The 22,364-nt window shown below is 45.4% G+C and overlaps 1 protein-coding gene across 3 annotated transcripts in view; it reads left to right on the forward strand.

Moving 5' to 3' along the window:
• The first annotated feature begins 13,988 nt into the window (after nucleotides 1-13,988).
• mtm1 (myotubularin 1) overlaps nucleotides 13,989-22,364 on the forward strand; it is a 145,989-nt gene continuing 137,613 nt past the window's right edge. For 2 of the 3 annotated variants that reach the window (XM_070882840.1, XM_070882843.1), the window contains exon 1: nucleotides 13,989-14,072. The gene's annotated coding sequence lies outside the window, so the exon portion shown is untranslated. Of the gene's footprint in view, nucleotides 14,073-20,253; nucleotides 20,353-22,364 lie in introns of those variants that run through there. The other variant, XM_070882842.1, reaches the window with a different exon arrangement.

Genomic DNA, 22,364 nt, shown 5'->3' on the forward strand with positions numbered 1-22,364 from the left:
GCATTGTACTTTTCATCTGATCCGTTGTTCGGCATTCTGTGGATTCTGTAATCCCGTAACTCGTCGCCACTGTAAAGTCCTGTCCCCTCAGTACAGATTCATATGAGGCATATAGTGAAGTCAAGGTCACTCTGGACCTACACCTTTATTTCACAACTCTGCAATGCTGCACTTGCCTGAGACCTGTCCTTATATACCTGTCTCTTGCAAGTGCACCCCTGGTGGGAAGGTATGCTGGTGGTTACAGGTCATATCTTATTACAGTCATGTATAGCATGTTAGGATACAGTTATATATAATAATGTAAGATACATGACATGAAGAGAAAAAGATTATTTGAAGACAAACGTAGGTCCCTTGCAGTCGGATTCAGATGAATTTATAATGGGGAACAAAGAAATGGCAGACCAATTGAACAAATACTTCGGTTCTGTCTTCACGAAGGAAGACACAAATAACCTTCCGAATGTACTCGGGGACAGTGGGTCTAGTGAAAAGAAGGAACTGAAGGATATCCTTATTCGGTGGAAAATTGTGTTTGGGAAATAGATGGGATTGAAGGCTGATAAATCCCTGGGGCCTGATAGTCTGCATCCCAGAGTACTTAAGGGAGTGGCCCTAGAAATAGTAGATGCATTGGTGATCATTTTCCAACAGTCTATCGACTCTGGATCAGTTCCTATGGACTGGAGGGTAGCTAATTTAACACCACTTTTTAAAAAAGGAGGGAGAGAGAAAAAGGGTAATTATAGACCGGATAGTCTGACATCAGTAGTAGGGAAAATGTTGGAATCAATCATTAAGGATGAAATAGCAGCACATTTGGAAAGCAGTGACAGAATCAGACCAAGTCAGCATGGATTTATGAAAGGGGAATCATGCTTGACGAATCTTCTGGAATTTTTTGAGGATGTGACTAGCAGAGTAGACAAGGGAGAACCAATGGATGTGGTGTATTTGGACTTCCAAAAGGCTTTTGACAAGGTCCCGCACAAGAGATTGGTGTGCAAAATCAAAGCTCATGGTATTGGGGGTAATGTACTGACGTGGATAGAGAACTGGTTGGCAGACAGGAAGCAGAGAGTCGGGATAAATGGGTCCTTTTCAGAATGGCAGGCAGTGACTAGTGGAGTGCCGCAGGGCTCAGTGCTGGGACCCCAGCTCTTTACAATATACATTAATGATTTAGATGAGGGAATTGAGTGTAATATCTCCAAGTTTGCAGATGACACTAAACTGGGTGGCGGTGTGAGCTGTGAGGAGGATGCTAAGAGGCTGCAGGGTGACTTGGACAGGTTAGGTGGGTGGGCAAATGCATGGCAGATGCAGTATAATGTGGATAAATGTGAGGTTATCCATTTTGGGGGCAAAGACACGAAGGCAGAATATTATCTGAATGGTGGCAGATTAGGAAAAGGGGAGGTGCAACGAGACCTGGGTGTCATGGTTCATCAGTCACTGAAAGTGGGCACGCAGGTACAGTAGGCGGTGAAGAAGGCAATTGGTATGATGGCATTCATAGCTAGTGGATTTGAATATAGGAGCAGGTACGTCTTACTGCAGTTGTACAGGGCCTTAGTGAGGCCTCACCTGGAGTATTGTGTTCCGTTTTGGTCTCCTCGTCTGAGGAAGGACGTTCTTGCTATTGAGGGAGTGCAGCGAAGGTTCACCAGACTGATTCCAGGGATGGCTGGACTGTCATATGAGGAGAGACTGGATCAACTGGGCCTTTATTCACTGGAGTTTCGAAGGATGAGAGGTGATCTCATAGAAACGTATAAGGTTAGATGCGGGAAGAATGTTCCCGATGTTGGGGAAGTCCAGAACCAAGGGACATAGTCTTAGGATAAGGAGTAGGCCATTTAGGATTGAGATAAGGAGAAACTTCTTCACTCAGAGAGTTGGTAACCTATGGAATTCCCTGCCGCAGAGAGTTGTTGATGCCAGTTCATTGGATATATTCAAGAGGAAGTTAGATATGGCCCTTACAGCTAAGGGGATCAAGCGGTATGGAGAGATAGCAGGAAAAGGGTACTGAGGAATGATCAGTCATGATCTTATTGAATGGCGATGCAGGCTCGATGGGCCAAATGGCCTACTCCTGCGCCTATTTTCTATGTTTCTATGTTTCTATGCTCTACTTTCAACAAGAATAAAAATAAAAACATTAAGTACTAGTTGTGTTGAAAAGGAAAAGCCATAGTCTGCAGGCATTGGAGAATATGTATTAAAGCCAGACAATCTAGCTTGTGGGATGTCACAAATCACAGCTGCCTTGATACTGATATTGGCTCTGAAATTGCGGTCGGTGGCATACCTTAAGAGTTTGCCGCCGGCCGCCGAACGAAATCCGCACTTACCTGGTGCAAAGCCCCAAAACATGCCTTGAAATGCTGCAGAGTTGTGCGCAGTGTCGCGGCCCATGGATCTCAGGGCTGCACCGTTATTAGTAAGCATAGCTGGAATCACGTGGGGCAGTGCTCCTTTCACTAGCCAATCAGGAAAAGTTTGGCTAATATGCTTTAAGGGAAGATACAGATCAATTGGAATCCAGCCATTCTTGCAAGCTTACATCAATACGTTTCCATATATCGGTAAATGACCTGACAAAAAGTTGAAATCTATTTTGATGCCATAAACTTGATAACATGATTTAATATATATAAATAATGCTCAAACCTAAAAGCCATTGCCTCAGAATTATGACAACCAAACCTTTTTGTCAATTAAAGTAGATCGATAAGAGTTTTTAAAACTGGTAAAGCAGTTTTTTGATTGAAATTCAATTTTGAACTGAGAAGATTGACTTCGCAAGATTAAAAAAAAGATTAAAACAATCTCATCCCTCAAACCGAGCATTTACAGCTGCCTGGTAGGTTCTTTTATGTGTTCATTTTTAATTATTGTGGCCCTGAAATTGCAATTGTCTCAAATGCCCTCCCCTTACGCTGTGCAAACCGGCTCCTGCGCCTGTTTGCATCAGCCATAACGTTTTCCAATGTAATTGATGCACAGTTGGTGGGCAATTAGCCCAACTTTTCACCAGCAATAAGGATTTGAAAGTCGCAACGGATCATCTTTCTATTCAGAACTTGACAGATCGCAAGTGCAGGATTTAACGCTTGAGCTTGAAATTGTAGTCAATTTCAAAGAGTTAACGACAGTGTACTCTGAGACCGACCGCAAATTCAGGGCGAATGAGAATCTTTTGATGGGACATTAAACCGAGGCCCCGAGATGTACGTAAAAGATCCCATGGCACTAGTTCGAAGAAGAGCAGGGAAGTTATCCCTGGTGTCCTGGCCAATATTTATCCCTTAATCAACATCACTAAAACAGATTATCTCGCCATTATCATATTGCTGTTTGCAGGAGCTTTGAAGCACTGACCACACTTGATCAGCTCCGCTGGGCAGGCCACATAGTTTGCATGCCAGACACGAGACTCCCAAAGCAAGCGCTCTACTCGGAACTCCTTCACGGCAAATGAGCCAAAGGCGGACAGAGGAAACATTACAAGGATACCCTCAAAGCCTCTGTGATAAAGTGCGACATCCCCACTGACACCTGGGAGTCCCTGGCCAAAGACCGCCCTAAGTGGAGGAAGTGCATCTGGGAGGGCGCTGAGCACTTCGAGCCTCATCTCCGAGAGCATGCAGAAATCAAGCGCAAGTAGCGGAAAGAGCATGCGGCAAACCTGCCCCACGCACCCTTTCCCTCAACGACTATCTGTCCCACCAGTGACAGGAACTGTGGTTCTTGTATTGAACTGTTCAGCCATCTAGGAACTCATTTTTAGAGTGGAAGCAAGTCTTCCTCGACTCCGAGGGATTGCCTATGATGATGATGATGATGCTTGTGCACAAATTGGCTGCCGCGTTTCCCACATTACAAAAGAATACACTCCAAATGTACTTCATTGGCTGTAAAGCACTTTGAGACATCAGTCAGTCATAGGCAGTCTCTCTAAACGAGGATGACTTGCTTCCACACCAAAAAAGGATGAGTTCACAGGTGTTTCGGCCATTTAGGACCGAGATGAGGAGAAACTTCTTCACTCAGAGAGTGGTGAACCTGTGGAATTCTCTACCACAGAAAGTTGTGGAGGCCAATTCACTAAATATATTCAAAAAGGAGTTAGATGTAGTCCTTACTACTAGGGGGAATCAAGGGATATGGTGAGAAAGCAGGAATGGGGTACTGAAGTTGCATGTTCAGCCATGAACTCATTGAATGGCGGTGCAGGCTAGAGGGGCCGAATGGCCTATTCCTGCACCTATTTTCTATGTTTCTATGTTTCGATGAAGGACCTAATATTCCAGGTCCCGAACTACATCTTGAAGGGTGGAAGATGCCTGTGCGTGGATTTTGAGATGTCAGGTAGTTGTGAAAGGCGCTAAAGAAATGCAAGTCTTTCTTTTCTTTTTCTAGTCTTATTGCGGAATGAGTTGGGATGCTAAGTAATTTAGCATCTCGTCTCAGGGGGTCAACGAAAGTTTTACACAATTCTATTCATCGGGGAACCTGTGAGATGTCTGCAGAGGTGGTTCAGATATCTATCTTTGCATGCTGATTAAAATTTCTAATTTAATCAAGACCATCTCAATTTTGATTTTTTTGGTTGGAGTCACCTGATTTATAAATCCACACTATGTTACACTAAAAATACGGCCAGGAAATTACATGGAGTTGCTCCCGCTCCAGGGCAGTGAAGTAACTCGGCGGAATTGGGAGCAGCTCTGAGTCAATTTTCCGGCCAATGTTCTCAGTTCTCCTCTTCCTAATTAAAATAATAAATGTCTCCACAGGTACTTTATGGTTCAGTTAGTAAAGGCAGCATGGAGCTGGACCATAAAGAGCAGAAAGTCTCAGATGTGATTCCGAGTCACTGCTCAGCCTGGACAGTAGTTGGGGTGTGACATTTGATCTCAGCGCCCCTTGTTTGTTCATATGACTGGAAAAGCTTGAATATGTCTAGTTTGGCTCTCCATTTGACGGCCTCCTGCAACAGATCTCAGTGGGCAGGTTGGTGTGATGTGTTTCGTGGTCTGAACTCATGGCCACGGTCACACTTCGGGTCGTCACTTATATTCCACTTGTGGAGCAGACCCACCTAATTCCGGGGGCGCGACCCATCCATCACAAGGCGAGAGCAGTTCCGTACATGATGAGAGAAAGGGTAGAGATTGAGCTAGACCCTCTGCAAAGAGAGGGCATAATTTCCCCGATCGAGTTCAAGGAGTGGGCCAGTCCTATCGTCCCAGTCCTCAAAGGGAGACGGCACCGTCAGAATCTGTGGCAAATACAAAGTAACTATCAATTGTTTCTCCCTGCAGGACCAATACCCACTACCAAAGGCCAATGACCTCTTTGCAACACTGGTGGGAGGAAAGACGTTCACGAAGCTGGATCTGACTTCAGCCTACATGATGCAGGAACTGGAGGAATCATCGAAGGCCCTCACCTGCATCAACACACACAAAGGTTTTTTTGTTTATAACAGATGCCCGTTTGGAATCCGATCAGCAGTGGCGATATTCCAGAGAAACATGGAAAGCTAACTGAAGTCGGTCCCGCACACCGTGGTCTTCTAGGACGACATCTTGGTCGCAGGTCGGAACACAGTCGAGCATCTGCAGAACCTGGAGGAGGTTCTTAGTCGACTCAACCGCGTGGGGCTCAGGTTAAAACGCTCGAAGTGTGCTTTCCTGGCACCTGAAGTGGCGTTCCTGGGAAGGAGGATTGCGGCGGACGGCATCAGGCCCACCAACGCGAAGGTGGAGGCAATCGAGAACGCACCAAGGCCACAGAACATGACGGGGCTGCGGTCATTTCTGGGACTCCTGAACTACTTTGGTAACTTCTTACCAGGTCTCAGCACACTGTTAGAACCACTGCATGTCTTACTATGAAAAGGGGACGAATGGGTTTGGGGCAAAAGCCAAGAAAATGCCTTTGTAAAAGCGAGAAAATTGTTATGCTGATACAAATTGCTTGTGTTATATGATCCATGTAAGCGTTTGGTACTAGCATGTGATGCGTCGTCATATGACGTCGGGTGTGTATTGCAACAAGCTAATGATTTTGGGAAACTGCAACCGGTTGCTTATGCATCCAGGAGTCTGTCTAAGGTTGAGAGAGCCTACAGCATGATTGAGAAAGAAGCGTTAGCGTGTGTCTATGGGGTAAAGAAAATGCATCAATACCTCAAATTTGAATTGGAAACTCACCATAAGCCACTTATATCCCTGTTCTCCGAGAGTAAAGGGATAAATACCAACGCATCAGCCCGCATCCAGAGATGGGCGCTCACGTTGTCCGCCTACAACTACGCCATCCGCCACAGGCCAGGCACAGAAAACTGCACCGATGCTGCCATTGCCCACCACGGGAGTGGAAATGGTGCAGCCCGCAGATCTAGACATGGTTATGGAAGCATTTGAGAGTGAGAAATCACCCGTCACTGCCCGGCAGATCAAAACCTGGACAAGCCAGGCCCCCTTATTATCTCTAGTCAAAAGCTGTGTGCTTCAAGGGAGCTGGTCCAGTGTCCCAGTGGAAATGCAAGAAGAGATAAAGCCGTTCCAACGGCGCAAAGATGAAATGTCTATACAAGCAAACTGCCTTCTGTGGGGAAATCGAGTAGTGGTCCCCAAGAAAGGCAGAGACACCTTCATCAATGACCTCCACAGTACCCATCCAGGCAGCGTAATGATGAAAGCGATAGCCAGATCCCACGTGTCGTGACCTGGTATCGATGTGGACTTAGAGTCCTGCGTTCACAGATATAATACATGCTCGCAGTTAAGCAATGCATACAGGGAGGCACCGTTAAGTTTATGGTCTTGGCCCTCCAAACCGTGGTCTAGGGTACACGTCGACTATGAAGGCCCGTTCTTGGGTAAAATGTTCCTTGTGGTTGTAGACACGTACTCCAAGTGGATTGAATGTGAGATAATGTCGGCTAGCATGTCCGCTGCCACTACTGAAAGCCTGCGAGCCGTGTTTGCCACCCACAGCCTACCCGATGTCCTGGTGAGCGACAACGGGCCATGCTTTATCAGTGCTGAGTTCAAAGAATTCATGATCCATAATGGGATCAAACATGTCACATCTGCCCAGTTTAAACCAGCGTCTAATGGTCAGGCAGAGAGAGCAGTGCAAACCATCAAGCAAGGCTTGAAGAGGGTAACTGAAGGCTCACTGCTGACTCGCCTATCCCAAGTCCTGCTTAGCTACCGCACGAGACCTCACGCACTCACTGGGATCCCACCTGCTGAACTGCTCATGAAAAGAGCACCTAAGACAAGGCTCTTGTTAGTTCACCCTGATCTACATGAACAGGTTGAGAGCAGTCGGCTTCAACAAAGTGCATACCATGATCGCGCAAATGTGTCACGCAAGATTGAAATCAATGATCCGATATTTGTATTAAATTATGGACAAGGTCGCAAGTGGCTTCCCGGCACTGTCATGGCCAAAGAGGGGAGCAGGGTGTTTCGGGTCAAACTTTCAAATTGCCTCATTCACCGGAAATTCTTGGACCAAATCAAACTCAGATTCACGGACTATCCTGAGCAACCCACCTTGGACCCTAACTTTTTTGATCCCCCAACAGACACACCAGTGGCAACTGGCACCACAGTTGACCACGAAGCAGAACCCATCGTCCACAGCAGCCCAGCAGGGCCCAACACACCAGGCAGCTCAGCAAGGCCAGCTGCACAGCAGCCCAGTGAGGGCCCAACAAATGATTCAACAACACCAGCTTTCACACCGAGACAATCAACCAGGGAAAGAAGGGCCCCAGATCGACTTACATTGTAAATAGTTACACTATTGACTTTGGGGGGGGAGAGTTGTTATATATGTAAACTTGTATTTACTCCCGTACAGCCACCAGAGGGCTCATCCCCTGGAGTCCTAAGGGATCCCATAAGGAGGCTTTACAGGTTGGAGAGGCACTCTGGAGACCTGCAATAAAAGACTAAGGTCACACTTTACTTTGAGCTCACAGTGTTCAGTCTGACTCTTTCTCCATACACAACAAAGTGGATCTGCACCTTCGCCCCCGAGAAACTTCCGATGCCTGGCTCAAACAACGACGGAAGTTTGCTCAGAACCTAGGCACATGAGGCGTCGTTGATGGGCAAAAGCGCTCGGATGTAATCCCAGTTCCAGTGGATTTTTCCCAGCCAGCTTCAGCCGAACAGTGTGGGGCCATCTCCTGGTACAATCCATAGTGGTAATTCGTGCACTGCTCCATCATAGGAGACTTTTACTGCTGCACTGCCAGTTACAGGGATCAGCTCTTTAGTGTAAGTTCTCAGCTTGGTATGAATGGGGCTCAGCTTGGGCCTATGTGCCTTGTTGCTCCACAGCCTGTCAAAGGCCTTTTTGCTCATGATGGACTTACTTGCACCGGTGTCGAATTCCATGGATACTGAATTCTGTTCAGTTCAACTTTTAACATGATCGGTGGACACTTCGTGGTGAAGGTGTGAACCCCATTCACTTCTGCCTCCTCGGTTTGAGTCTCTAGTTCAGTTTGATCCACCATGGATCGGTCTTCCTCTGCAATGTGGTGGTTTGCAGGGTTTGCAGCTCGTCTGCACATTCGCTGGAGGTGTCCCATTGTTCCATAGCCTTTGCACGCATAGTGTTTGGAGCGGCATTGATGGGCTCGATGATCACCTCTGCAGCGCCAACTCTGAGTCATCTGAGGTTGTGCAGCTGCAGGCATGTACGTTCTGCCATGTGCGTTCCTGCCTGAAAATGACATTACTTTGTGAACAATACTTGCCAAAACAGCTTTATGCTGCAAAATTTGTTTGGTGTTGTCGCTGGTGGACATAAATGCCTCGGCTATCGTTATGGCTTTGCTCAGGTTTGGTGTTTCAACAGTCAATAGCTTGCGAAGGATAACTTCATGGCCAATGCCAGCACAAAAAAGTCTCAGCATTTGCTCCAATGAATCCATCGAATTCGCAATGTCCTGCAAGGTGCCTTAGTTCGGCGACGTAGCTTGCCACTTCCTGGCCTTCAGACCGTTGACATGGGTAAAATCGATACCTTGCCATCAGAATGCTCTCCTTCGGATTTAGGTGCTCCCAGACCAGCGTACACAGTTCTTCATATGATTTGGTTGTTGGTTTCACCGGAGCAAGAAGATTCTTCATGAGGCCATAGGTTGTTGCCCCGCAGACGGTGAGGAGGCTCGCCCTTCGTTTGGCAGTGTTCACACTCCCTTCCAACTCGTTGGCCACGAAGTATTGGTCGAGTCGCTCCACGAAGGCCTCCCAATTGTCCCCTTCTGAGAACTTCTCCAGGATACCAACAGTTCTCTGCATTTTTCGTTATCTCGTTGCCAGTTGTTATGTCTTGAATGAAGCAATGTGACTGAGTACTGTAGACGTGAGTAAGTGTGACCTTAGTCTCTTTATTCTAACTCCAAAGTACTGATACAGCATGGGAGGCCTGCATATATACAGTGCTCCCAAGGGATGCTGGGATCCCTTGGGATTCCAACAGATGTGCCCTCTGGTGGCGGTAGAATGCTAGTTACTTTGACCCCAAGTTTCCACATGATTTGCGCCTGATTTTTAGGAGCAACTGGTGGAGAACGGACAATCATAGAAATCGCAATTCTCCACATTTTTTTTTCTGCAGTTCTAGTCAGTTAGAACAGTTTCACTTTGGAACAGAATTTTTTCTTCAAAAGGGGGCGTGTCCGGCCACTGACGCCTGATTTCAAAGTTTCCACAGTGAAAACGTACTCCAAACTAACTTAGAATGGAGCAAGTGAAGATTTTTATCGAACTGAAAAAACCTTGTCTACACATTAAAAAATCAGGCGCAGGTTACAAATTAGGCGTCCAGAACGAGGTGGGGGGGGGGGGGAGGGGGTGGAAGGGAAGTCATTAAATTTTATAATAAATCCTTATTTATACTTATACAAATATTATACAAATAAATCCAACCTGAATAAAAATTTATAAGCAAAGAAAAGATTAAATAAACCATCTTCCTACCTGTGTGAAAGTGCTTCAGCCAGGGAGAATGCTGCAGGAAGCCTCACAAGTTGAGGCAGCTGTTCCCGCGGAGGGGGGGAGGAGGAAGCCGTTCGTTCCCGCGGGGGGGGGAGGAGGAAGCCGTTCGTTCCCGCGGGGGGGGTGGGAGGAGGAAGCCGTTCCCGACGGCGGGCGGGGGGGGGGGGAAGGAGACAGTGAGAAGGCTGCAGGAAGCCTCACAAGTTCAGCAGCCATTCCCGACGGCAGGGGGGGGAGGCTGTCGGGAAACGGCTGCCTGAACTTTCTGAGGCTTCCTGCACCTTCTCACTGCTGCAAGAAGCCTCAGTGCTGATGTGCTGATGGCAATGTGCTTTTATTAAAAAATGTTCAAAAATTAAACAGCTACAAAGAACTACAAAAATGGCCGAGTGCCAATGTTTCCTTCACTCTGCGCGTGCGTGAACGCTCCAACGCGCACGTGCAGGGTTGCCGGCTAGAAAAAAACTAATTTAAATGGTACCCGCCCCCTCCCACTTACAAAATCGGCGCGAGTGGTAGGCTCCGCCCCCCTGGGCACCGCGCCAAGCAGACATGGAGCTGCAGGGCGCTCCAGAATCGCGCGTTTTTTTTCCGCCGCCATTTTCGGCGTGAAAAACAGGCGCCCAGCTCGGAGGGGCGCCCGTTTTGTAGCGTGTGGAAACTTAGGCCCATAGTGTTTCATACATAACAATTTCCTTGATCAGTTCTCACTTTAAATGAATAGAATTATCATTCTTTGTAACTTTTAAAGGAAGTTTTAGCGTTGGCAAGTTTCGTTTCAGATTTTCCAACCTGAAGAAAATGTTAAGTAGGCAAAGACGCACCACAATTTGCTAGCCATTTAGTAGCTGCTTTAAGGACCCCAGCTGCTTTTGGTTGCCAGAAACCATTTCTTTTTAGTTTGGTACAGAGAGAAATATGAGCAATGAGATAAATGCATGCAATCTCAGAATGGAGTAGGAAGGTGTGGTATTGGCACGGCTCCCTTGTGTACATTGCTGGTCCCGTTTCCTTTGACTGTTTCTGCGATAAATATATGTTTCCAATGACAACAGACAAAAAGAAATGACTGAAATAAAAACAGAAAATGCTGGAAATACCCAGCAGGTCAGGCAGCATTTGTGGAGAGAGAAACAGAGTTAACGTTTCAGGTCGATGACCTATTGTCAGAACTGGGAAAAAAATTAGAGATGTAACAGGTTTTAAGCGAGTACAGAGTCAGGGAAAGGAGGGAGGGGAGAAAAGAACAAAAGGTAGAGTGAAAGGCAGGAAAGATGAATTGACAAAAGGTATGATTGTGGATGCATTGGTTGTAATTTACCAAAATTCCCTGGATTCTGGGGAGGTCCCAGCAGATTGGAAAGCTGCAAATGTAATGCCACTCTTTAAAAAAGGAGGCAGACAAAAAGCAGGAAATTATAGAACAGTTAGCCTCACATCTGTGGTTGGGAAAATGTTGGAGTCCATTATTAAAGAAGCAGTAGCAGGACATTTGGATAAGCAAAATTCGGTCAGGCAGATTCAGCATGGATTTATGAAGGGAAGTCATGTTTGACAAATTTGCTGGAGTTCTTTGAGCATGTAACGAACAGGGTGGATAAAGGGGAACCAGTGGATGTGGTGTATTTGGACTTCCAGAAGGCATTTGACAAGGTGCCATATAAAAGGTTTCTGCACAAAATAAAAGTTCACGGGGTTGGAGGTAATATATTAGCATGGATAGAGGATTGGTTAACTAACAGAGAACAGAGAGTCAGGATAAATATTAATTCTCTGGTTGGCAACCACTAACTAGTGGGGTGCCACAGGGATCAGTGCTGGGACCCCAACTATTTACAATCTACATTATCGACTTGGAAAAAGGGACTGAGTGTAATGTAGCTAAGTTTGCTGACGATACAAAGATGGGAGAAAAAGCAATGTGTGAGGAGGACACAAAAAATCTGCAAAAGGATATAGACAGGCTAAGTGAGTGGGCAAACATTTGGCAGATAGAGTATAATGTTGGAAAGTGTGAGGTCATACACTTTGGCAGAAAAAAATCAAAGAGCAAGTTATTATTTAAATGGAGAAAGATTGCAAAGTGCCGCAGTACAGGGGGACCTGGGGGTACTTGTGCATGAAACACAAAATATGGTATGAAGGTACAGCAAGTGATCAAGAAGACCAATGGTATCTTGGCCTTGATTGCAAAGGGGATGGAATATAAAAGCAGGGAAGTCTTGTTACAGCTATACAAGGTATTGGTGAGGCCACACCTGGAATACTGTATGCAGTTTTGGTTTCCATATTTACAAAAGGATATACTTGCTTTGGAGGCAGTTCAGAGAAGGTTCATTAGGTTGATTCTGGGGATGAGGGGGTTGACTTATGAGGAAAGGTTGAGAAGGTTGGGCCTCTACTCATTGGAATTCAGAAGAATGAGAGGTGATCTTATCGAAATGTATAAGATTATGAGGGGGCTTGACAAGGTGGATGCAGGGAGGATGTTTCCACTGATGGGGGAGACTAGAATTAGAGAGCATGATCTTAGAATAAGGGGCCAACCATTTAAAACAGAGATGAGGAGAAATTTCTTCTCTCAGAGGATTATAAATCTGTGGAATTCGCTGCCTCAGAGAGCTGTGGAAGCTGGGACATTGAATACATCTAAGACAAAAATAGACAGTTTCTTAAAAGATAGGGGGATAGGGGGTTATGGGAAGCGGGCGGAGAAGTGGAGCTGAGTCCATGATCAGATCAGCCATGATCTTATTGAATGGCTCGACAGGCCATATGGCCTACTCCTGTTCCTATTTCTTATGTTCTTATGATTGTAAGAAGAAAGATTTGTATTTCTATAGTGCCTTTCATGACCATTGGGTGTTCCAAAGAGCTTTACAACCTATGAAATACTTTTTAAAGTATAATCACTGTTGTAATGTGGGAAATGGGGCCACCAATCTTTGCTCAGCAAGCTCCCACAAACAGCAATCTGACAATGACCAGATAATCTGTTTTTTTAGAGATGTTGGTTGAACAAAACGAAAGGAGATGGTAATGGAATAATAGGTGGACCTAGAAGAGGTGTAAATGGGAATGGCAGAGTCATCAACAGTTACCATCTGGATAAAGTAAGGGCAGAGGAGAGGTTATGGTCTGAAAATAAAGCCTTAGAGAGGATACTGAAAAGATTTACGAGAATGATTCCAGGGATGACGGATGATGGACTTCAGTTATGTGGATAGACTAGAGAAGTTAGGGTTGTTCTCATTAGAGCAGAGAAGGTTGAGAGGAGATTTGATAGAGGTGTTCAAAATCTTGAGGGGTCTGGACAGAGTAGAGAGAAACTGTTCCCATTGGTGGAAGAATCGAGATCCAAGTGACACAGATTTAAGGTGATTGGCAAAAGAACCAAAGGCGACATGAGGAAAAATATTTTTGCGCAGCAAGTGGTTAGGATCTGGAATGCACTGCCTGAAAGGGTGGTGAAGGTAGACTCAATTGTAGCTTTCAAAAGGAAATTGGATTAGTACCTGAAGGAAAAAAGAATTGCAGGGCTACGGGGAAAGGGCGGGGGAGTGGGACTAGCTGAGGTGCTCTTGCAGAGAGCCGGCATGGGCTCGACAGGCCGAATAGCCTCCTTCTGCGCTGTAACCATTCTATGATTCTAAGTAAAGAAACAAAAAGATGGGTCTGGGAGGAGGTGTCAATGGGAATGGCAGAATCATCAACAGCTGCCATCTGGGAATTAAAAAAAATGAATAATGAATAGAGGCAGGGGTGAGGATTTGGTCTGTAGTTGTTGTGTGGGGGAGATTGACTGGCTTGACTTGCACAGGCCACTCTGGCGGCCGGAGGACTACAGGTCCCACAATGCCGCATGGCGGCACGCCTGCGCGGTGGGCGGTAGGGCAATGTTTGTGTGCGTGTGGGCCGGTCAGGTGATGCGGTCGGCGGAGGAGCCGGAGCCCGGAGCAGCAACAGGCGGAGGGCGGCTGTGGGCCTGCGGGACTGCGGGCCGGCCAGCGCAGCGCACTGCAGGTACGGTTTCTTTACGCCCCCCCTCCATCATAGTTATTCTGCATTGGGGCTGCTTTTACCGGTCATACGCTGCTTGTGTTGGTTGAATGCGGCAGTTAGTAGGAAGGCGTGTGTGTGTGTATATGTGTGGCTCCGTGTAAAGGGTTACAGTCCGCACTGGGCCTGCACTCACCCCTCCCCCTCCCCCTCTGTGGGCAGGTGTCAAAGTTAACAGCACTTCAAGTCAAGCCACTAAATCATCCCTGAACCGGATCTCCAAAAAGGGGGCAAAGAATTTCCTTCCAATCATCCACAGATTTTCTCAGTTATGTCCCCTGCACTTTCTGGTTTAAGCTCCAACCGCTGCAACTTTGTCTCAATCGTAATTTTTCCTCTTACATTTTTATATTATCAGAAATAGAATGTTACTTGTGCTTGTTCACCCCTCCCTCCTCCCATTTATTCTTTGGCTTATGCGCATCTGATGCAGTTCATCTTTCTCTCAGGCAGTCCCTTGGAGGATGACTTGCTTCCACACTACTAGAAGTTCTCAGGTGGCAGATGCGTCCAATGCAGGACCTACAGTCTCTGTCACCGGTGGGGCAGTTCATCTTTGTGCTTGTGCTCTCTTTTTGGGTTCAAGTCCCACCCCAGGGACCTGAGCGCATAAATCTAGGCTGACACTCCCAGTGCCGTGCTGAGGGAGCGCTGCACTGCCGGAGGTACCGCCTTTTGGATGAGAGGTTAAACCGAGTCTGCTATCTCAGGTGGGTGTAAAAGATCCCACTGCACTATTTTGAAGAACGAGGGAGTTATCCCCGGTATCCTGGCCAATATTTATCCCTCAATCAACATAACAAAAACAGATTATCCGGTCATTATCACATTGCTGTTTGTGGGAGCTTTCTGTGCACAAATTGGGTGCCGTGTTTCCTAAATTACAACAGCGACTACACTTCAAAAAGTACTTCATTGGCTGTAAAGTGCTTTGCGATGTCTGATGGTCGTGAAAGGCACTATAGAAATGTAAGTCTTTATTTCTTTTTATGCCTTCAAAGTAGCAGTATGTATTTCTTGAAACCTAAACAGGGACATTTACTGCAACAACATTATGGCAATCTATTGATAAAATGAAGCACATTAAAATGCACATTTGAATGTCATAAAATCACTAACATTCTGTATAACTGGAACCAAAAAAGTTTCATCAGGTATTTGAACAAAGGTGCTCTACAATTTGAGCATATTCTAATCTGCGTGATCCAACAAGTTTTGTTGGCTTTGCTTCATTTTGTTTTTCATTTCGGAAGTTATCACATTGCTGTTTGTGGGAGCTTGCTGTGTGCAAAATTGGCCGCTGCATTTCCTATACAGGGTATTACAACAGCGACTGCATTCAGAAGTACCTAATTGGCTGTAAAGTGCTTTGGGATGTGAAAGGGGCTATATAAATGCAAATCTTTCTTTAATCTTGTGGCTGCCTTGCTCTGGCTGTATACCACACAAGGCTGTGCATTTTCTAATTGAGCTAGTTGGGGAGCTACTTCAATAATTCCTTGAAAGAAGGGAATATTGTGAGATTGTACTGCTTTAATCCATTGATTTGGAATCATGTACTGGGTCTAGAGTATTCAACAAATCGTTGATGCCAACTTTGAAGGATTTGATGGTATTAACTATAGGGTATTATATTAAATAAAGGGTATTGCGCGGATTGCAAAACTGATTAGAGAAAAGCAAAAACAAAACAATGCAAAGTAAAATCTTTTTCATAGCCAAAATAATTAGCCTATTGTGTTTCATTATATAAATTTTTTCCGTTAAATATCCTGTCTTCATAATTGTACATTGCATAATGCAATTAGGAACTTCACTGCAATACGATGGGTTTTGCATGTTTGATATTAAAAGGTCCACCATTAGACGTTTGTCCCTTTAATCTGGTATAATTATTAGTGTACTTGCTGATTTAATACAGTTGTTTGATGATAGCCCTGTACATTACAGGAAGGATATTGTAGTGACACAATTATGGTGCCCAAAGCACCATAGTTTCTACTTAAGTCCATAAGTCTTGTACAAACAACAAAGTGAAATATAAATATAAAACCATGATTCCGTGACTCACATTCCTACCCAGCACGAATCTGCACTCATTAGGGGTATGCGCCGAGATAGATCTGCAGTGGGATATGGTAGCATAATGGTTATGTTACTGGACTAATAATCCAGAGGCCTGGACTAATGATCCAGAGAAAGGAATACAAATCACACCACAGCAGTGGGGAATTTAAATAAATTTGGAATAAACATAAGCTACATCAGTAATGAAACCCATCTAATTCACTAATGTCCTCTAGAGAAGGAAATCTGCTGTCCTTACCCGGTCTGGCCTATATATGACTCTAGATCCACAGCAGTTGACTGTTAACAGCCCTCTGAAATGGCAGCTCACCACCATCTAGGGATGGACAATAAATGCTGGTCTTGTCAGCACTGCCCACATCCCGTGAATGAATTAAAAAAAATTGTAGTCCCGATATTGTAGTCTGATTAATATTCTCTGCGACTGCAGATTCCTGCTGGGAGTGTGGGGTTGTGGAATCCCCACTACGTATGTCACCCTGGTTCAGTGCTAGCACACAGTGATAAGCTCCACACCAGGCAAACATTTCATTGCAGTTCTGTAGTAGTGCTACGTTGTCAGTGGTGCCGTATTTTGGATGGGCCTGAGTCCTATTCTACCTGTTGAGATGAGCTTAAAAGATTCCATGATTGTAGCCCCTGTTCCACTATTTAATGGGGCTGATTCTCAATTTTTGCTTAAACTTCAGTCCAATGATCTTATTCAAGGTGGCTGTGTATAGGGGTGAGCATATGAAGAAAGACTGGATCGACTGGGCCTGTATTCACTGGTTAGAAGAATGAGGGGGGATCTCATAGCAACATATAAAATTCTGACGGGATTGGACAGGTTAGATGCAGGAAGAATGTTCCCGATGTTGGGCAAGTCCAGAACCAGGGATCACAGTCGAAGGATAATGGGTAATCCATTTAAGACCGAGATGAAGAGAAACTTCTTCACTCAGAGAGTTGTGAACCTGTGGAATTCTCTACCACAGAAAGATGTTGAGGCCAGTTCGTTAAATATATTAGATGTGGCCCTTGCGGCTGTCGAAATCTCGACCTCCGAAAAAAATGACTCCGACACTTTCAACTCCGGCAGAAGTTTCTTTAATTTACTTGCTAGCAAGGGGCAGGTCATACTCAGTCAATGGCTAAGTGAACACCTCCGCAATGGTACAGTTTCACGAGATATTTATACAGTAAAACCCAAGTTATGGCCTCTCCCTGTGTATTGGCTCTGTCTCGCAGATAAAGAGTTAATTACTACATCCTTGTCCTGACATGGTTTCCAGATATTTCCTTTTGTCAGGGTTATTAGTTGGCCAGCCGGCCATTACTCCATGAGAGTGTGGTAATGAGCTATTACCTGCCTTGCATTGTGTCAGGATTGTCCAGTTTCCTAGTCAGTTATCTTTTTGCATCAAATGGAATGAGGTCTCTACAAGAGATAATGGCTGGTGGTTTGAGTACTTTGAAAAGGCTGGGATGGAGTGGAACTGGTGTTGTATGGACAATAGGAGAGCACCATGGGGGGCGGGGGGGGAACTGCTTTTATGCAGAAAGTTCTGGAAGGACCAGGACTCCATTTTGTTATATATATATTGCAAAGGGCACACAAATACCATGTAGTATCAGCTTAGATAAAAAATACATTTCCACACGGCTAAAGGAATCAAGGGGTATGGAGAGAAAGCAGGAATGGGGTACTGAAGTTGCATGATCAGCCATGATTATATTGAATGGTGGTGCAGGCTCGAAGGGCCGAATTGGCCTACTCCTGCACCTATTTTCTATAGGTCTAGGAAGTGTCTCTTCGACTGCTTGCGCCTCTTTTGCAGCCTTGTGCACACATGGGTGGCCCTGGAGAGGGATCTAAAGGCTTCCACCAGTACTCTTAATGGGCATAACCTTAAAATTAGAGTTAGGCTGTTCAGGGGTGATGGCAGGAAGCAGTACTTCACGTAAAGGGTAGTCAAAATCTGGAACTCTTCATCCCAAAAAGCTGCTAAGGTCAGGTCAACTGAAAATTTCAAAACTGAGATTGGTAGATTTTAGTTAGGCAAGGGTATTATTTCCATGCATTTCCACCTTCGTTACATTGATCATCTCCACCCTTGCCTCAGCTCATCTTCTGTTGAAACCCTCATCTATGCCTTTGATACCTCTAGACTTGACTATTCCAACACACTCCTGGCTCGCCTCCCACGTTCTACCCTATGTAAACTTGATGTCATCCAAAACTCGCAAGCGTCCTAACTCGCATCAAGTCCTGTTCACCCGTCACCCCTGTGCTTGCTGACGTACATTGGCTCCTGGTTAAGCAATGCCTCATTTCTAAATTCTCATCCTTGTTTACAAATTCCTCCATGGCCTCGCCCCTCCATATCTCTGTAATCTCCTCCAGCCCCACAACCTCCTGAGATGTCTGCACTCCTCTAATTTTGCCCTCTTGAGCATCTCTGATTATAATTGCCCATTGGTGGCCATGCCTTCAGTTGCCAAGGCCCTAAGCTCCGGAATTCCCTGCTTAAACCTCTCTGGCTCTCTACCTCTTTTTCCTCTTTTAAGATGCTCCTTAAAACCTACCTCTTTGACCAAGCTTTTGGTCATCTGCCCTATTTTCTTATTCTCATTACAACAGTGACTACACTCCAATAGTACTTCATTGGCTGTAAAGCACTTTGAGACGGATGGTGGTCGTGAAAGGCGCTAAATAAATGCAAGTCCTTTCTTATTTGGCTCAGTGTCAAATTTTTTGCCTTGTAATACTCCTGTAAAGTGCCTTGGTATGTTTTACTACGTTAAAGGCGCTATATAAATACAAGTTGTTGGTATTAAGGGTTACGGAACCAAGGCGAATCAGCCATCGTCTGAATGACGGAACAGGCACAATGGGCCAAAAGTCCTACTGCTGTTGATATGTACCCTTTCGTTCTTCTGTGACTATTATTGATGAGCAAAACCCGATTTATGATTTAGGTTTATTTTATTTAGTACAGGTGCAGCACCTAAAATCCGAGGCCGGTCTGGATTCCGGGCTCTTCCAGATTTTCGATTTGTTTTCTGACGTCACGAATCCGGAAACACCTGAGTCCAGGTTCAGATATTTCTGCATTTTGGAATGTCAGAAAGGGTAGGGGGAGGGGGGGATTTCCGCCGAAGATCTGTTCGGGCCATCCGGCCTCGCCAAGGAGGATGTTGTCGAGCAGGCGGGCCCCGCCAAGGATGTCGACAAGCGGGGGGCCCTGCCGAGGTTGTTGTCGGGTAGGCCCTCGCCGAGGAAGTTGTCGAGCGGGCGGGGCCCCGCCCAGGAGGTGGTCGGGCGCGCCGGCGAGGAGGCCCCGAGGTAAGGGCAGCAGCGGTGAGCAGGGTGAAGGGTGATGAGGCGAGGCCCCGAGGTCGGCAGGGTCCGGATTACGGAACATTTTATGGATTTCGGACGACCCTGTCACCGATCGGTCCCAATTTTGGGACTCTGGGTTCGCACGCTGCACCTGTACACTTCTTCGTTTAAGTGGACCATCCGTAGTTGTGTTGTATTAGTGCTGTTTTTATAATGATGGCACTGAGTACACAATGTTGCCCCATTGGCTCTAATCAAAATAATCTAAACTCTTGTCTTTTCTGGGAAAGACGCTGGGTGCTGCAAGATGCATCATCTAGCTCTTCTTGAACTTCTCGTTTGTTTCAGTTGTATTGGTTTAGACTGATGTCCTTCCAAATAGGGGAGAGCTTGTTTCGGATGAACAGCAGAATTGAGATCCTGTCAATGAACATGTTCAAATCTTTATTTTCAACCTTTTTGATGAAGGGTTACATACCTGGAATGTCCAAGCCTTTCTCTTTTTTTTTACAGATGCCAACTGATGTGTGTATTTCCAGCAATTTCTGTTCTTTTCTCTGTGTATACGATACTAATCTGCATTGGCAGGCTGTTTGACTGAGGGGATTTCATAGCTCATTTGACCCTGTCTTCGCCTAATGCCTACATTTCCGGCAGAAAGCACAGAACAGTGAGTGATCAGAAACCAGGATGCTGACAGGTTTTTCCAATATTCTGAATCGGTGGCATGGAGAGCAATTATACCAACTCTGGCATTGCCATGGCTGAGATCAGCGAACTCAGCACTGACTGCAGCTACAAGTTGAGGCCTTTCTGCTCTGTATGGCTCAGGTATTCATTTCCTTAACCAGCTCAGGCATTGAGGGAAACCATAGAATTATATAGAATAAACAGCACAGAAACAGGCCATTCGGCCCAAACCAGTTCATGCCTGCATTTATGCTCCACTCGAGCTTCCTCCTGTCATTCCTTACCTAACTCTTATCAGCATATCCTTCTCCCTCATATGCTTATCTAGCCTCCCCTTAAATGCCTCTGTACTATTTGTCTCAACCACTCCCTGTGGCAGCGAGTTCCACATTCTCCCCACTCGCTGGATAAAGACGTTTCTTCTGAATTCCCTCTTCAATTTCTTGGTGACTGTTATATTGATGACCTCTAGCTTTGCTCTTACCCACAAGTGGAAACACACTGTTTCTATTTTATTAAAACCTTTCTTAGAAACATAGAAACAAAGAAAGTAGGTGCAGGAGCAGGCCACTCGGCCCTTCGAGCCTGCACCACCATTCAATATGATCATGGCTGATCATGCAACTTCAGTACCTCATTCCTGCTTTCTCTCCATACCCCTTGATCCCTTTAGCCATAAGGGCCACATCTAACTCCCTTTTGAATATATTTAACGAACTGGCCTCAACAACTTTCTGTAGTAGAGAATTCCACAGGTTCACAATTCTGAATGAAGAAGTTTCTCCTCATCTCGATCCTAAATGGCTTACCCCTTATCCTTAGACTGTGACCCCTGGTTCTGGACTTGCCCAACATTGGGAACATTCTTCCTGCATCTAACCTGTCCAATCCCATCAGAATTTTATATGTTTCTATGAGATCCCCTCTTATTCTTCTAAATTCCAGTGAATATAAGCCTAGTCTTTCTTCATATGTCAGTCCTGCCATCCCGGGAATCAGTCTGCACTCCCTCAAAAGCAAGAATGTCCTTCATCAGAGTAGACCAAAACTGCACACAATACTCAAAGTGTGGTCTCACCAAGGCCCTGTACAACTGCAGTAAGACCTCCCTGCTCCTATAATTTTAAAGACCTGTAAGAATAATAATTAGGAGCGGGAGTAGGCCATACAGCCTGCTCTGTCATTCAGTAAGATCATGGCTGATCTTTGACCTCAACTCCACTTTCCTGCTATATCCCTTGATTTCCCCTAGAGTCCAAAAATCTATCTCTCTCCGCTTTGAATATACTCAACGATTCACAATCCACGGCCCTTTGGGGGTAGAGAATTCCAAAGTTTCCCACCCCTTTGAGTGAAGAAATTCCTCCTCATCTCAGTCCTAAATGGCTGATCCCTTATCCTGAGACTGTGAGCCCTAGTTCTAGACACTCCAGCCAGGGGTAACAACCTCTCAGCATCTACACTGTCAATCCCCCTCAGAATCTTGTGTTTCAATGAAATCACCTCTTATTCTTCTAAACTCCAGAGTATAGCCCCAATTTACTCAATCTCTCCTCATAGGGCAACCTTCTCATTCCAGGAATCAATCCAGTGAACCTTCGTTGCACTGCTTCTCTATTAAGTAACCCCTAAGCCTTCTCTTTTCAAGAGAAAAGTGACCCAGCCTATTCATCCTTTCCTGATGGGTATAACTTTGCTTTTCTGGTACCATCCATGTAAATCTTTTTTACATCCTCTCCTGTCCCTCTATATCTGTTTTTTAACATGGCAACCAGAACTATACGCAGTACTCCAAGTATGGTCTTGTCAAGGTTCGACACTGGTTTATCATAACTTCTCTGTTTCTCAATTCTATCCCCCTAGAAATAAACCCTAGTGCTTTTTTAATGGCCTCATTAACCTGTGTCACTACTTTAGTGATTTGTGTTTGTACTCCCAGATCCCTTTGTTCCTCTACCCCTTTTTTTCCCAAGTAATATATGGCTTATTTTTCTTACCAAAATGTAATACCTCACACTTGCATGTTGAAATTCATTTCCCAATAGTATATGCCCATTCTGCAAGTTTTTTTTTGTTGTTTTGCAATTCGTTGCATTATGTACATTTTTAATTGAAACTTCTTGTGAAGAGGTTTTACTACAAATACATGGGGC

This window comes from Pristiophorus japonicus, chromosome 6 (assembly GCF_044704955.1).
Source record: "Pristiophorus japonicus isolate sPriJap1 chromosome 6, sPriJap1.hap1, whole genome shotgun sequence".
NCBI classification, from domain to species: Eukaryota; Metazoa; Chordata; class Chondrichthyes; family Pristiophoridae; genus Pristiophorus; species Pristiophorus japonicus.